Source organism: Macrotis lagotis, chromosome X, assembly GCF_037893015.1.
Source record: "Macrotis lagotis isolate mMagLag1 chromosome X, bilby.v1.9.chrom.fasta, whole genome shotgun sequence".
Lineage (NCBI taxonomy): Eukaryota > Metazoa > Chordata > Mammalia > Peramelemorphia > Peramelidae > Macrotis > Macrotis lagotis.
In genome coordinates, this window is record NC_133666.1 from 695,469,138 (window position 1) to 695,485,793 (window position 16,656).

Here is a 16,656-nt window from a genome sequence, read left to right on the forward strand (position 1 = left end):
TCATCAAGGATTTTCAAAATCACAAGTTTAGTCACTGACCTGGAAGAGAGAAATTTCCTCCACATTATAACTCTTGGAGAAGGAAGAGATCAGGAATCATGAGTCATGGCTGAAGGAGGGCAAAAGATGTGAACCTTGTCAACCCCTCCTATTCTCATGGGTGGCTCATGGGTTGCTAAAGGTCCTTGTTCAGCAGCCCCCTTCTGGAGGTACAATGAATCTTGGGAGAAATGTGGAGAGCTCTGTGGGAAAGAGGAACTCACAAGAATGTCAAAGGGTTGTCTCAGGAGTGACCTCAAAGGTCAATTCCCTTTCATGGAAAGTAAGATGGGCTGTTGTGGGCTGTGGGAGTGCCTCTATCTGTTTTTGTGGGGATGAAATAAAGGCTGTTTCAGGCTTGATTTATGTTTTCTAAGAGACAGCCCAAGAATGCAGGCCCCTTTTTTCCCACAATTGGAAAAACCCAAACATGGGCAATTTTTGTATTGATCCATGAAGTCATTGCTATGTAGAACTTTCAGATGAGGAGGCTCCATGAACTGAAAGGGACTGGTTCTGTTCTACAAGTTGGCTATAAAGAGTTGCCCCAGAGAGTCACTAAGAGATTAAATGACTTGCCCAGGGCCATACAACCAATGTGCATCAGATGGAGGATTTCTTGATTCTGAAACACTTTGTATGCTAGGAGGAAATGGGATTTTCCTGGAGAAGCCCATTGTGGGGACAAAGAGCTAAAGAGAGAAAATGCTAGCTTGAAGTCCCCTGGCCCAACCAAACTGACAGAGGTGACCACTGAGTCATCCTCAGCAATGTCAGAAAGATCATCGACGACAAAGTAGCATTCAGGGCGGTCTCTAGTCATCTTGATTCCTATCTGGCCACTAGACACAGGTGGCTCTGGATCAAATCCAATTCATGTGTGTGTCACAGCATTACCTCTCTAATATCATGGTCTTCTTCAAGAATGAAGAACGAATATCAGTCATTATGAAATTGGAGAAGGGTAAAAACTCCTGATTTTCAAAAATGAGAAAAGAAACACTAAGTCAAAGGAGTTTGATGTCAATTCCCAGGAAAACCAAAATAAAAATCTTTATAGGGATTGTTGGTGAAAGGAAGTGGTGATTACAAAGAATTTTGACTAAATTAGCTTCGTGTTTCTCTCCCTCTCCCCACAGATATGGAGAGAGGTTTAGTACACTAGTATATAGATGATATAGCTATAAGATACGAGATACAGATATATCTTTATCTTTATACACAGATACATATATATGTAAATACACACACAAATGAGTTTAATAAACTGTGATGGTACTGTTATGGAGAATTTATCTATATTTAGCTAAGTTTGAAATAGCATCTCATACTCTTCCTACAGAGAAGAGAGATGTGGGTTAAATGCCATACAATTAGATGGATTTAGAAAAGGGTGGATAGCTAGGTAGACATCAATGGATATAGATGGGTACTCTCTACAAATGTTCACAATTGGATGACAATGTCTAGGTCCAAAAGGACCTCAACAGGGTAGAGCACCAGATGAAAGTGGGGCAAATGTAAAGTCTTCCATATGAGTACCAAAAAATATCTCAAGTCTGAGATAGGACTTTAGTGAACTGAGAGCTCAATATGAGCCAGTAGTTTAATGTGGAAGCCAAAATAACCACTGATATGTATCTAGAGGGGTAGTACTTTGGGGAATAAGCAAGATGATCATTTCACAGTCTTCTGCCCTCAACAGATCTCACCTGGAGTCTGGTATTCTGGCATCAGAGTTTAAGAAGGGTATCAATAAAATGGAGAAGGTTCAGAGATGGTGAAGGGAAGGTCTGTACCTATTTCATATGCAGACTGGTTGAAGGAACCTGGGATGCTCAGGCTAGAGAAGAGAAAATTCAGGGTTGACTTGATGGCTGTATACAGATACCTGAAGGCCTGTGTGAAGGGCTGAGGGGTCAGGTGTGTTCTCCAGTCTCCTTAGTAACTGCTCTTTGATTGATTGTCATGATTCAGCCCCAGAGGACAGACCCAGGGACCAAGCTATTAAAAAAGGAAACTGAGGCTTGATGTCAGGAAAAACTTCCTATTATTTAGTGCTGTCTCCAAATGGAAGTGATCACCTTGAGATATGATGGGCTCTCCCTTCCTAAAGAGTTTCAAACAGCGACCAGATAACCACTGGTGCATGGGTCAGATGAGAGGGCAACTGAGGACCCTTTCACCTTTCAAATTCTGTGATTCAGTGACTATCAATGGCACAAAGCATTGGGACTGGAGTTGGGAAGACCTCAGTGGACATGAAGCCTCAATCACTCCTAGCTGTGAGACTCTAGCAAGTGATTCACCTAACTTCCATCTGCCTCAGTTTCCTCAACTGTAAAATGGGGGCCTTACAGAAAAATTTCAAGGGTCAAATAAATTAATATTTGTACAAGTACTTAAACCTATATTTCCTTCCTTCTTTTCTCCTACCCTTTTTTCCTTCCTTCCCTCCCTCCCTTTCTTTCTTCCTTCTGTCCTACTTCTTTTCTTCCTTCTTTCCTTCTCTCCCTCTTTTTACGTCCTTTCTCTCCTTTCTTCCTTCTCTCCCTCCTTCCTCTCTCTCCTGTCTTTCTTCTCTCCCTCACTCCTTTTTTCTTTCCTTTTCTTCCTCCTTTTTCTCCCTCTCTTACCTTGTTTCTCTTCCCTTCCTTCCATCCCTTTTTCTTCCATCCCTCCCCTTCTTCCTTCTCTCCCTCCCTTTCTTTCTTCTTTCCTTCCTTCCCTTTCTTTTTTCCTTCTTTCTTTCTCTCTTCTTCCCTTCCCTTCCTTCCCCCTCTTTTTTCTTTCCTTCCTTTTTTGCTTCCTTCCTTCCTTCCCTCCTTCCATCCAGCCCACAGAACTAGATCCAGTTTCTTTGTTTTTGAATTTTCTTTTTCACTGTGATCTTGGTCATCAATAACTCTATAAAATTTGTATGAAATGATCTTCACATGTTCACAAAATGCATCCTTGATGAAAATATGAGAAAGCCACAGGCAGACCTTTCCAGACAGTTTTCCATAGCACTCATCCTTACAGTCACATAGATGGCTGTGTACAGAATGTAAATTTCTACTGAGTAGTTCAAATTTTTTAAAAAAAAGGTCCCTCTCAAGTATATATATATTGTTAAACAAGATGATTCCTTGACAGATGCAACTAGAAGAAAAACGATCCAATAACCTTTCAATTGTCACAAGCAAGCAAAGAACACAAGAGAAAAATGTGCCCCGCCCCAAAGGTGTTGGCCACCATCATGGAAGATGTCCAGAATAGAAGAGATTCCCTAGCAATGGAGAGGTCTCCCAGATATACCTGTTTGCAGATTACAGAAATTTGACAGATTATCTCATCCAGACACACACACCCCTACATAGGTGATTTTTCCAAGTTCACAAAGGTCATCAATACTACTACTAACATTTTATAGCCAGGCATTGTGCTTTACAGATATTGGTTCATTTTATTTTATCCTCAAAACAATCCTGGGACATGGTACTATTATTAGGCCCATTTTACAGTAGAGGAAACTGAGGCAGAAGGCGATTAGGTGACATTCCCCTGATCACACTGCTTGTAAGTGTCTGACATTTAATTTGAACTCAAATCTTACTGACCCCAGTTCTAGCATTCTAACTAGTGGAGCCACTTATAAGGGCATCTCTCAGGGAATAGACAGACCAGACAAGAAAAATGTTCATCTGTACAAGTCTCTTGGGGCTGGCTGGCTGGAGATCAGCGAAGTCTCTTGGAAGGCTCTGGAACATTCTAGATTCTACCAGAATTCCAGAATCCAGGGACTTCAAGGATCCACATGCTCCCCGCTCCCTTTCACGCTTCAATTACAGACCATTCTTTCTTTCTATGAGTCAGCACAGCCCAAAGAGCACTCCAAGGCGCTCAATTCTAGGTCACGAAGGGAATGCAGTGGAGAGCCCTCAGACTCAGAGGGCCTGGGTTTGAATCCCAGGTTCGAATTCTTGCTATGACCTTGGGCAATTCACTAAGCATTCCAGACTTTGCTTTCCTCATCTGTGAAAGGAAGGGAGGACAATTCTAAATCCTGCTCCTATGGGCTCATGATTTCAGTGAACTGGAAGTCCAAAGAAATTCTCTCTTGGACAAACATAGAGCTATGAACCATCTCTTAGATTTGGAAACATGGAAAGAATGTAGAATCTGGAGCCCAAGACCTGAGTTTGACTCCTAGCTCTGCCACTATATACCTATGGCCCCTTGGGTAAGTTACTTTACTTCTCAAGGCCTCAGATTCCTCATCTGTAAAACTGAGGCAACTGGACTTCCAATACTCTACCTAGAATCTAGTTATCCTCTGATGGGTCGCTTCATTCAAGTCCACTGGGGGAGCTTCTGTCCTGATCACTACTCCATTGCTTTAGAGTAGGGACCAGCTCACTTTCAGATCTGTATTTCCAAGACCCAGCATAGACCCCAGAACACAGTAGGTGCTTAATAAATACTTTTTTTAGTTGATCATATATGTGTTTTATATTCTTACATGGGTACTTTCAGTGTCTTCCCAAAGAATGTAAACTCCCTGAAGACAAGGACTGGCTCATTTTTGCATATGTATCTTGAGAGTTTTCATGAAAACTGATTATATATTTTTGAATATGCCTATAAAGGTACAATTTGACTCCCCCTCCTTGAGGAACTCACAGATAGTAGGCACTCAAGAAATGCTTCATAAGTGATTGAATCTATTAAAATATTTTGTCTCTCCCCAATAACCTCTTAGGAAACACTGGGTGGATTAATGCACTTTTGCCTTTTGATCTCTAGTGTTTGATATGTAATAGGAGCTTAATAAATGTTTCTTGAATGAATGTAAGAATAAAATGGCAAAGCACTCCAGCATTTTCATCAAGAAAACCCCACAAATTGGACACAAATGAAAAACTGAGCATTTGCTCTTTACCTGTAGAGGTCTGTACTGAACCTCTCCCCAACAGAATAAAAGTTCCTTGAGGGCAGGGACTATTTCACCTTTGCCTTTGCATCTCCAGTGTCTGATACTGCTATGGCAGATGCTTAATAAATGATTCTTTACTAATTGAACATATATTTGCTCTATACCTATGTAAGTCTATCCTGGCTCCCCAATAGAGTGTAAGCACCTTGAGGGTGAGGACTATTTCACCTTTGCCTTTGTGTTTCCAGTGTCTAACACATAGTAGGTCCTTCATAAATGTTTCTTGATTAATGAATTGATTAACCTGTTCCTTATCCACAAGGAGTCACTGGCTGGGACAGTAAAAACTGTGGGAAAGTCGTTACTCTATTTTAAAATTTGCGACAGAGAATGAGAAGAAAGCCAAGTATAGTCCACTATGCATCTGGATTTGGGGGAGAGCCGATTTCCAAGGATGCAGAGAAAAGAGTCAGGGGATCTCACGGCCTGGAGCTCCACAGAGGAAATGAACACAGGCTGGGGGAGGGGTATCTCTCAGCAATGACATTCTGAAGATACAAGGGAAAATTGTTCCAAGGAGGAATCTAGGGGGAAGCTATCCAAAGAGACAGATGTGGCTGCCTAAAGAACTTAAGGGCAAATTTAGACTTGAAAAGGGCACTCACAGGAGGTGGGAAGAAAGGAAGGAGGAAGAATGACTGTGAAATGTGGTACAGTCCTCTAAGGAGAGGGTGAGGCGGGTGCAGACTAGGAATTCGCCATCTCTGGCAACAATTCTCTCTGATAGAATAGTGGCCAACTGGCAGCGATGGAGAGAATTCCCTCACCGGGAGGTCCCCAAGTCAATGAAATCCTAGGCCTGGAATAGATGTTTAAAATTTTTTCACTAGATTTAGAATGAAAAAGTCCTTTAAAACTGTCCATTTAACCCCTGCATTTTACAGATAAGTAAACTGAGGTTGGGGCCTCTGTCCTCACCATCCTTCAAACAGACCCCTCCTACCTAGTGGCTTGGCTGCTAGTATTTCCCCCAGGTGCTGTCCTTTAGAATTCTCTGCCCTGGCCCAAATCTTCCTCATGCTTCCAGTCTCACCTACTCCATGAAGACTGCATTAAACTAATCTTCTAGAATGAACTGTAGGATTCAAGAAAGTAATCCATCTATGATTTCTCTCTCATCACACCCAATTTGGATCAAGGTACAACATGGAAACAAAGTAAAGACTGACAGATTGCTTTCCATGGGGGGTGGGGGAGGGAAGCAAGATTGGGGGGAAAATTGTAAAACTCAAATAATATCTTTAATAAAAATAAATTTAAAAAATAAAGTAATCCATCAACTAGCCTTTAACAGGCATCTGCTATGGGCTGAAGATGCTCGATGCTGGGGAGACAAAGCCTCAAGGAGCCTACAATCTACTGGGGGTGACAACACATAAATAATAAAGTACATATAAAATACAAAAAATGTAAATATGGGGAGCAGCCAGGTGGTGCAGCAGTGGATGGGTTATCGGTATCAGATCTGGAGTCAGGAAGACTCATCTTCCTAAATTCAATCTGGCCACAGACACTTCCTAACTATGTGGCCTTGGACACATCAGTTTACCCTATCTGTCTCAGTTTCTCATCAGCACAAAAGAAAATCTAAAATAGGAAATGGCATACCACGCCATGGTCTTTGCCAAGAAAACCCAAAAAGTTAGACATGGCTGAAACACCTGAATAACAACAAAATATGGAAAGGGAGAGGGAAGGACTTAAAGCATCTAGCTCCTGAAGTTATTTTCTAATAGTTTCCTGGGGGCTATTGCTCTCTCAGAATCTAGAGGAGGACTTTTATCAGGCCTCACCTGGACTCTTGCACCAACCTCCTAACAAGCTTCTTGGCTCCCCATCTCTCCTTTCCAATCCATCCTTCTCACAGCCACCAGTTGTTTTCCTAAAGCAGAGGACCAAGTGCGGCATTCCCCTGCTCATGAACCTCCCTGGCTCCCTACCTCCTCTGAGATGAAACATAAACTCCTAAACCTAGCATCACTCCCCATTCCCTTCCAGTCTACCTTTCCAGGCTTCTTATCTTCTGCTTCCTGCATTCTCCTTTCCAGGCAAGCCCACCTGGCTTCTGTTCCATAGTTCCCCATTCTCACTGCCAATTCCTAGAACCCCTAAAGACCTTTCTAGACTCAGACAAGGCACCACTGCCTATAAGAGACTCTTCCTGATGTTCCACTGTCCTCAAACTATCAGTTCTACACCCAATTACAGGTTTGTAGGTGATATTCCTCCAGGTCAAATGAAAGCTCCCTGAGGACCAGGACTGCTTTAGGATTTGAGGTTTGTTTGTCTATAAGCCTGTGTAAGTCAGGGCTTCCCCAAGGGCCTACTCATGTTACACAGCTCGTAAATACTTGCTGGACCACAGTGGTTGCTTACAACCTGCTCTGATGGGGGACCAGGGGACCCATATTAATGAGGACACAGTCTGATCTCTCCAGAGGCTGGGCTTCACCCTGATTCTGAAGTCAATGAGCCGTTTTCCCAGCAGCTGGCAGATGAGGAACAGTCAAGTACAGAATCTTGAAAGGCATTTCAGTTCCAAAAAGAATGCATAGAAAGGTACTGTTCAAGGGTGTGATAATAGCAGAGACTAACTCAGAAGGGCAAGGATCTGAATTCAAATCCAACCCCTAGTATTTGCAAGTCCCTGAACCCCAGTTTTCTCCTCTGTAAAATGAGGATATTGAACTCAGTGGCCTCTGAGTGGTCCCTTTCAGTTCTTGTTCTAAGGTACTGTGACCTGAAATTCCTAACTTAAAACTTCCAAATCTTACTTTTTTGGGGGTTTTTTTTTTTGCAAGGCAATGGGGTTAAGTGGCTTGCCCAAGGCCACACAGCTAGGTAATTATTAAGTGTCTGAGACTGGATTTGAACCCAGGTACTCCTGACTCCAGGGCTGGTGCTTTATTCACTGTGCCACCTAGCCGCCCCAAATCTTAATAAAAATGTAAATTATGGTCATTACTCCACAAAGCATGGATTACATCGCCTCTCCCCAAAATACAGGGATTTTCCCCTGAAGTTTGGATAATTTAAAGGTTAAGTTTCAATTACCCAGAAAATCTGTTTGTCACAGAAGGCCTTGTTCTCCTGCGAGGGCTGACGAATTACAGGAGCCAACACTTCCTCGTAGGGAGACAGAGACTTTTATTTACTCCAAAAGTCCTGAAATGCAAAGGAAAATGCTTTGTTTGTAAATGGAGCATCCTGTACAACTGTCATTGAAATCAGAAGTTCCATGTCTCCCAAAGGCAAGTGGGCAATGGGAGACCATGTGTGCCTAGAATGAAATGAAGTCCCTTCCCAGAATCTGCCATTTGGCCGGAACTGACATCAAGGCACATGGCTGTCCCAAGGACCCTTGTGCAAATTCACCTGGGGATTTATGGGAAATCACAAAGGAAGATGATGGAACAGCCTTCTCTTTCCCTAAGGAGTCAGCAAAGTGGTCATCATTTTTAATAACTCAGGCAATGACTTTAAAAGCAAAGACAAACAGACCATGAACTGTCAAAGCTTAGGGCTAGGTCAGAAGTTTAGAACAAAGACTATCACAATCAAAGGGAACCTGCAACATCAAATGCCAGAGCTAGGGACTGGAACTAGGAATGGCCTGGGACACTGGAAAAAAAGCTGAAGCCCCAGGACAGCAATGCTACTTATTCCCCATATGATCTGGGGTAACCTCTTTGGGCTTCAACTGTCCTTATCAATTAAAATAAGGTGTTGGACAAGATGACCTCCAGTCCTATAGCTGAGGGCATAGAATGTCAAACTTTGAGAAATCCTAAAATAAAGAATGTCAGAGTTGGGAGGAGTCTTAGAACAAGGAATGTTGGGGCAGCTATGTGGCACAGTGGATGGAACACTGACCCTGGAGTCAGGTAGGACCTGAATTCAAATTTGACCTCAAATACTTAATACCTTCTAGCTATGTGATCTTGGACAAATCACTTAGCCTCTGACTCACCCAAAAAAAAAAAAAAAAACCCAAAAACAAACAAACAAAAAGAACAGAGAATACCAGAGATAGGAAGATCTTTAGGGGGATCCTAAAGGATATTTAATTCAACTTCCTCATTTTACAGACATGGAAACTGAGCCTCAGAGATGGGAAGCCTCTAGCCCAATCAATAAGTTATGAGAAGGGAGCTAAGAGCCTGGTTCTCTAGATATGCCTGGGGTTCAGCCTGATATCTCCCCACACCCCCACCTCATCTGTTCCAGGTTGAAGCTGTCAGTCAAAGACAAGATAACACAGACACAAAGGCCGTATCCCAACACATCCAATCAATTCTGTAAAAATATAAATCTAAAGTCTATCATCGAACAAAATATCCAGATGTTCCATAGAATTGCTAACAGATGTGATCAGCTGCTTAGGTGCCTCATGAACTTGGCCACCACCCAATCAATTCAATAAACAATAAACATTTAAAAAACAATAAAAGCAACAACAAACGTTTATTAAATGGGTCCAGCCATTCTAGAAAGCAATTTGGAGCTCTGCCCAAAAAGCTATTAAACTGGACTTACCTTTGACCCAGTGATCCTGCTACTAGCACTGAGAAAAGGGACCCATCTAAGCAAAAATAATTATGGCTGCTATTTTTACGATGGCAAAGAATTGGAAACTGAGGGCAGACTGTCCATCTACTTCGGAATACCTGAGTAAAATTCTAGTCTATGAATGTGATGGAATACTGTTAAATTAAAGAAATGGTGGAGCAGATAGTTTCAGAGCCTTCTAGGAAAAGTCATATGAACTGATGCAGAGAGAAGTGACCAAAACCAGGTGGATAACTTAGACATAGATTAAACAAAGTAATTAAAAGGGGAAAAACTTACGAACTCTGCCCTATACAATTTCAAAGGATCCATGATGAAACAAGCTGCTTCCCTCCAGAGAGTGCTGATGGATTGAGAGTAGAGTGAAAGAGATTTTCTCAACTGCTTTACTTTTTCTTGTTTTTCTCTTTTTTAATGGCTATTTGGGAACTTCCTTTGCATGAAAAGACATATTTGAAATGGGCTCTTAATGAGTGGGGAAGGGAGAAGGGAGGAAAGAATTCAGAACTGAAACTAAAAGAAAAGTGAATTTTTAAAATTCTTTCTTAAACACCCAGTATGGGAGAGGTGACAGAGCACAGTAGAGAGAGAACTAGCCTCCAAGTCAGTCATACCTGGGTTTGAGTTCAGCCCTGGCAAGTCACCTGGCCTCTTAGGGATCAAACTCAAATAGAAATAAAGCCCCTAAGAATCTCTTCAAGGGACACATGAACTCAGAAAACCCCACATTCTTATTATCTATATCCTATTGTATTTTATTTGTTAAATATTTCCCAATGACATTTTTACCTGGCTCCATGTCTGACACCTTGACTAACTCTCTAAAACCTAAGTTGTAGAGGAAGGCCATTACCTTTACTAGCTTAGGGAAGCCCCTAACACACAGTTGTCCATCTATAGACAAATACTGGTCTGAGCCATGGTCTCACTATGTTGCAACACTCCAGGACCCCATGATCCAAAGGATCTATTTATTACAAAAAGTCCTCTCCCATACAACAAGGGCTCTACCAGTTTTTGCTTGATGGTGTCCATGAGGAAGGGGAGAAGGGGATCCATGCTCTTCTCAGGAGTCTCCTCCCTTTTTGGCCATCTCTTGTTGGCAGGAAGTTTGCTCCTGACATCTGAGGAGGTGCTTTCTTTCCATGATTTCACCCACGGCTCCCTACTCAACCCACTAGGGTCAAGCAGACCAAGGCTGGCTAACTCCCTTCTAATACTTGACTCTTTCTCTCCTCTAAGATAAACATCCCCAGGTCCTTTAACAAATCTCCACATGGCACAGGTCACATGGGCCCTTCCTCTTCCAATCAGCAGTTATCACTAAAATGCAGCATCTGGAGGTAAAGCAACCAGGGAGCCCCATACCCATCATCATCACTGACATGTGCTTCTCTGATGGAAGGGACGTGGAGGGCTTTCTAGCTTTTATCTCATTTGATGTTTAAAGTTGTTGTGTGGGGCAGCTAGGTGGCACAGTGGATAGAGCTGGAGTCAGGAGTACCTGAGTTTAAATCCGGCCTCAGACACTTAATAATTACCTAGCTGTGTGGCCTTGGGCAAGCCGCTTAACCCCATCTGCCTGGCAAAAAAAACCCTATTAAAGTTGTTGTGTGAGGTGACATGGCTACCTTCACCCCCATTCTGCAGATAAAGAAACCAAGGCTCAGAAAGTTCAAAAGTTATGCCCCAAGGTCACACAGCTACCTGGCTCCAAGATCATCTAGTCAAATTGGTTCATCCTCCTGGATAAAAAACGTAATTGTGGGAACTCTATCATCCTCAAGTACCTGCCCTACAGAACCCCAGAGTCAGAAGGAAGCTCTGGGAAATTCTGTTCTAATCACAAGTGAATCAAAGTCTCATTACATCCCCAACAGGGAGGCACTCAACTTCTGCACAACCACTTCTATTCAATCTTCTGAAGCAGTCCATCCCAGTGCTTCTGTCTCAAATGGCCAGGACCTTCATCATCACAATGAGTCAAAATCTTCTTTCCTCTGTCACCTTTCCCCTCCTGCCACCATCTCTAGCCAAATAAACCAATTGAATCCTTTTCCATGAGTTTCTCCAAAGCCTTCCATTCTCTAGGTTGACCATGCCCTTCTAATCATGGCTTCCTGACCATGAGGCCAAAATGGAATAGAGTAAGGAAGGTCAAGAGTCTGATCACTTGGGTTTCATTCCTGGCTCCTGATCTCCCAATGATCCTCAATGAATAATTCCACTTTTCTGGAACTCAGCTAAAATGAGAGGGTTCGAATCTATCTAAACAAGATGCACAAATCTGTGATTTTCATCACCCTAGAGACCCTCTGGATTATTGCTATTGCTTTTAAAATGGAACATCTAAAACTCAACACAACTCTCTAGATGTGATCTGACCAGGGCAGAAGCAAGGGGGACACTCCCATTCCTTTTTCAGACACCAGACATCTTTCCTGAATGCAAAAATAATGGCCCCAGACTGTCGCTGTCTACAGAACATCATCCGCCTCAAATTAGGGAGACACCCAGTCCAGGGAAATCAAATGGAATAGAGAACTCCAAACACTGACTGATTGGTGTGAGGCCCCTGGGAAGGGCTGGCTGCAGAAGAAATGTTCAAATGGTAAGGGGGAAACAATGAAATAAGGGGAAAAGACAACAACCAGAGATGGGGTCAGCTCCCTGGCCCCAGACGGAGACAAAGGGGAGAATAACAATAACACCAACAATAATTCACATTTAAGTAGCATTTACAATCTTGCTGGTTCAGGACCAGGGTGAGGAAAAGCTGCAGAGGTCAGCCCAGGTAGGCTGCAGAAGAAAGGCCTTTCGTGATGCCAGAGATGGAGCCAGGATTTTTCTGGGGTTCTCGCCTGCTGCTCAGCATGCGAAGCCCTTCTCCATCTGGCTTCAGGCTCTTTCCAGTCTTCTAACACATGACTCTTTCTCACACACTCTCTGGTCCAAGGACACTGGCCTATTTGCCATTCCTCACATTCCCTGACCCCAAGCCTTTGTACTGATCTTCCCTGATGCTAGGGATGCCATCCCTTTCAATGCCACCTCTCAGCTTCAAGTCTAAGCCTCTGTAGGATGCCTTTCCTGGACTTCCCAGCTGCTAATGCCCTCCCCATCTGAGATGACCTTCCATCAAACCCTGGACACCTCTTATATACACAGAGACATGTTGTCTCCCTGACTTAAGACTGCAAGCTCCTCGAGAGCAGGCATTGCATTGGCCTTTATTGAATCCTCAGCACATAGCACCTGCCACATCTGTTTAATAAGTGCTTACTGATTGGCTGACTGCCTTACAGGAAGATTTAGGAGAATTTCTAGAGCAGGCAGCGTGGATTAGCAAGAACCACAAGTTGCTCTGACCAGGGTTTGTCTCTGTTTCTTCCTCAATGTACCAAAGAATAAACAGTAATAATGCCATAATAACAGTTCATATTTCTATCAAGCACCATAGGGTTTGCAAAGAGCTTGACCTAGATCATCAAGCAATACACAGTGTTTGCCATACAAGAGGTGCTTAATAATTGCTTGTTGATGATTCTCATTGACCCCACCATAATCCTGTGAGAAAGAAGGCGATCATTATCAGTTCCATTATACACAAAAATCTGATCTGACACGGGCAGAATTTGAACCTAGGCCCTCCAACTCTTGATCAAGGTCCTTTTCCATTCTGCTGTATATAGGCAACTCCTAACAATGCATCTGGACTAAGGTGCACACAGTCTCTGCCTGACTTTCCTCTGGACCAAAGACACTTTTCACAAAATCCTCTGTTAGGGTGGAGGGTGCATCCTCTGATGCCAAATAATTTTCTTTCTCCTTGGGGAGAGCAGGCTTTCACAAATGATATTCCACAGCAGATGTGTCTTGACAGACATGTGATTGACGTGTGTGTAGAGAATGCCAGATCCCACTGTGCTTTCGAGGGTGCTGCCTCTAAAGCAACTTTCAACACAGTGGAAGTAAATGTCGCCTCCAAGGCTCTCTTCCAGCTCGGCACCCTCCATCAGGCAAAATCACAGAATCTGCTCCGTTCTCTGAAAGTTAATACCAATGAGGCATAGGATACAGAAAGACCATGCCTACTGTCCCTGGCATGATCTCATCAGGATTCAAATCAAAAAGCCCAAAGATGGCTAAATCCTCTCCTCTCTCTGATGTGGATAGCATCAAGCTGTCATTGAGCTCTGGAACAATGCATAAGTCGCTGTGAAATCAAATCCACAATTGTTCAAAAGAGTTCATTCTAACCAATCACATGGGAAAAACCAAGTGGATGAAGAATGCCAGTTGTGACCACTTTGGAGACTAATAACAGAATAAATAATAGCAAAAAGAATTTTATAGCACTTTAAAATATGGAGAGCACTTGACAAATATCTCATTTTACCCTGACAACCACTCGAAGGGGTAGGTATTATTAGAATCTTCATTTTACAGATGAGGAAACTGAGGTGAATAAAGATTTAGGGACTTGCTCAGACTCACACAGCTACTAAGTATCTAAGACTGGACTGAACTCAGGTCTTCCTAAATCCAGGTCCAGACAGTTTGTTGGCTAGGGCACCAGGTGAGGAACTACAACACAACTGGACTCACAGAAGACTAGGAGTTCAGGAATGGGGAAATTCTGTAAGCTTTTCAATAACTGCCTCCTACTTCTTATCTCAGAAATATTTTTTACAGCAGCATCCTTGTGAGAATGCTGTATTTTGGGGAAGTAAGGTATACTACAATCTTGGAAGAAATGAAATTATGGGTCACCCAGAAAGCAATGGAGGGGTATCTAGACGACAAAGAACATCTGTAAGATATAAGATAAAAAATATAATCGAAGAGATATAGCATGGGAAAAAGAGATGGCTCTGCCAGGATGAAGGATGGATGGGACTCCCATAGGCTCCACGCCTATCTACACAAAGTCCAGAGATCCATTTTGGATGGAGGCCCTGAGGGAGATTTATGAGAGAAAATGGACAAGAGTCACATAGAATGCAACAGAGCAAGTGTCCACTTTGGAGAGATCATATTTACTAATCCCCTTTTATTAAACTCCTACTATATGTAAGATCCTATTCTGGATATCAGAAATACAAAGACCTAGGCAAAATGGTCTTTACCCTCAAGAGACTTACATTCTAATGCTCATAATAGAATAAATAATAGTAAATACAAACCAGTTAACATAGACACAAAGCAGCTAGGGAGGGTAGGCCCTGGCAGTTGGGGGTTGGGAGGGGAGGGCAGATCAGGACAGGTTTTCTGTAGGTAGTGACACATCAGTTGAGTCTTGAAGGAAAAGTGGAGAAGGTGAGAAGGAAGTACTTTGGGCTGGATTCTTCTGACTCTGAGATACTGTGATTAACATTCAAAACCATTAGGAAACATAAGTAAGACTTCCCTGGTCTAGAAAGCAGCATCCCTCAGGCCTAGAACTGTCCTGCTTATCCCTACTATGGCCCAAAGAGTAACCAGAGCTTCCTCTTCTCAGCTATTGTCCTCCCCAGCAATCCAGCTCCTCTTGGGCTACTGCCAAGTCCCCCTCCCTCTTGCCTCCCCTTCCCCCACAACCTTTCTTCATTAACAGAGTCACTTTCTTACTGACAATGACCTCATCTAATGAACTTATAAGCTAACGGGAGAACATTTCCAGGACTCCCCCTGCCCATCCTATCTCCTGCTCCCACACACTGGGACAAGTGCCTTCTGCAGGCTAGAAAACATAGTCAGCAACAGCCTTTCCATGCTGCTGTTTTAATCTGCATAAATTAAAATAATAAAAAATGCAGCAACTAGGACTGATGAGGTTAATGCAAAATCTCTCTAGCATCAGGTGATAAAAAATATCTGTGCTCTCCTCAATTGGTCCCAAGGAAAAATGGTGTCTCCCTCCTCCAATGTCTTCTAGGCTAAGTTCCTTCTCCTTTTTCTTCCCCTCCCTTCTATCCCAGGTACTTGTGAGTGTGGGCTTTCCCCTTACTGGATGGGCAAGCTCTGTGAAGCCTGGAACTTATACGGTCTAGAAGTACCATAAGCAGAAGCTTAAATTCTAGAACTCTGTACGTATCCAGGTACCTAGCAAATATTTGGTGAATTCAATTAAATTAAGTCTATCTCAAGGGATCTGCTAATAAATGTTCAAGAACTAGCTCTCCAAAAGGCAAGACACGCTTTTCAAATTATTTTCCATTATTAACATTTTCTCCATGGTCGCGAAGAGTCTAGACAATCAACAAAACAATAAATCAAACCCTAATTTGTGTTCTGCTGTTTTGGTCATGTCTGACTCTTTGTGCTCCCATTTAGGGTTTTCTTGGCAAAGATTCTGGAGTGTTTGCCATTTCCTTCTCTAACTCATTTTACATATGAGGAAACTGAGGCAAACAGGGTTAAGGCACTTGCCCAGGGTCACACAATTAGGAAGTGTCTATAACTGGATTTGAACTCAGGTCGTCCTGTACAGAGCCCAAGTTAACACAGAACTTTTGTGCTCTTCTCTTCCTTCTGACTCCACTTATTTCACTCCTATCCCTGTGGTTCAGCTATGCTGCCTTAACTGTATTAACACTAAGAATAATACAAATTCCTTAAATCCATCTAATCTAGACTTTCAAAACAACCATAGATATTTTCTTGTTTCACTTTATTTTTTTCTCAACTGGAGCCCATGAATAGAGCCCATTTCTTATATTTAGATAGTTTACTAGAAATGGAGTTAAGAAACCCTGGGTTCAGGGGTGGCTAGGTGGCGCAGTAGATAAAGCACCAGCCCTGGAGTCAGGAGTACCTGGGTTCAAATCTGGTCTCAGACACTTAATAATTACCTAGCCGTGTGACCTTGGGCAAGCCACTTAACCCCGTTTGCCTCGCAAAAACCTAAAAAAACAAAAACAAAATCGTGGGTTCAAGTCCTGCCTTGGACATTTATTAGCTGTGTGTCTCTGAGCAAAATGCTTAGCCTTTCTGGCTTCTAAGGTCCCTCCTAGCTCTAAGGCTAAGAAGGGAAGGAAGCTGATAATGTCCTAACAATGTAAAAGTTGCTTCTATTTCCTGATTTCAGT

General features: G+C 42.7%; 1 protein-coding gene across 3 annotated transcripts in view; it reads right to left on the minus strand.

Moving 5' to 3' along the window:
- ARVCF (ARVCF delta catenin family member) overlaps nt 1-16,656 on the minus strand; it is a 337,170-nt gene that overhangs the window by 294,362 nt on the left and 26,152 nt on the right. Inside the window, exon 1 of one of the 3 annotated variants that reach the window (XM_074206512.1) lies at nt 8,072-8,179. The exons of 1 other annotated variant lie outside the window; for it this stretch is intronic. The gene's annotated coding sequence lies outside the window, so the exon portion shown is untranslated. Of the gene's footprint in view, nt 1-8,071; nt 8,180-16,656 lie in introns of those variants that run through there. One more of the 3 variants, XM_074206520.1, reaches the window with a different exon arrangement.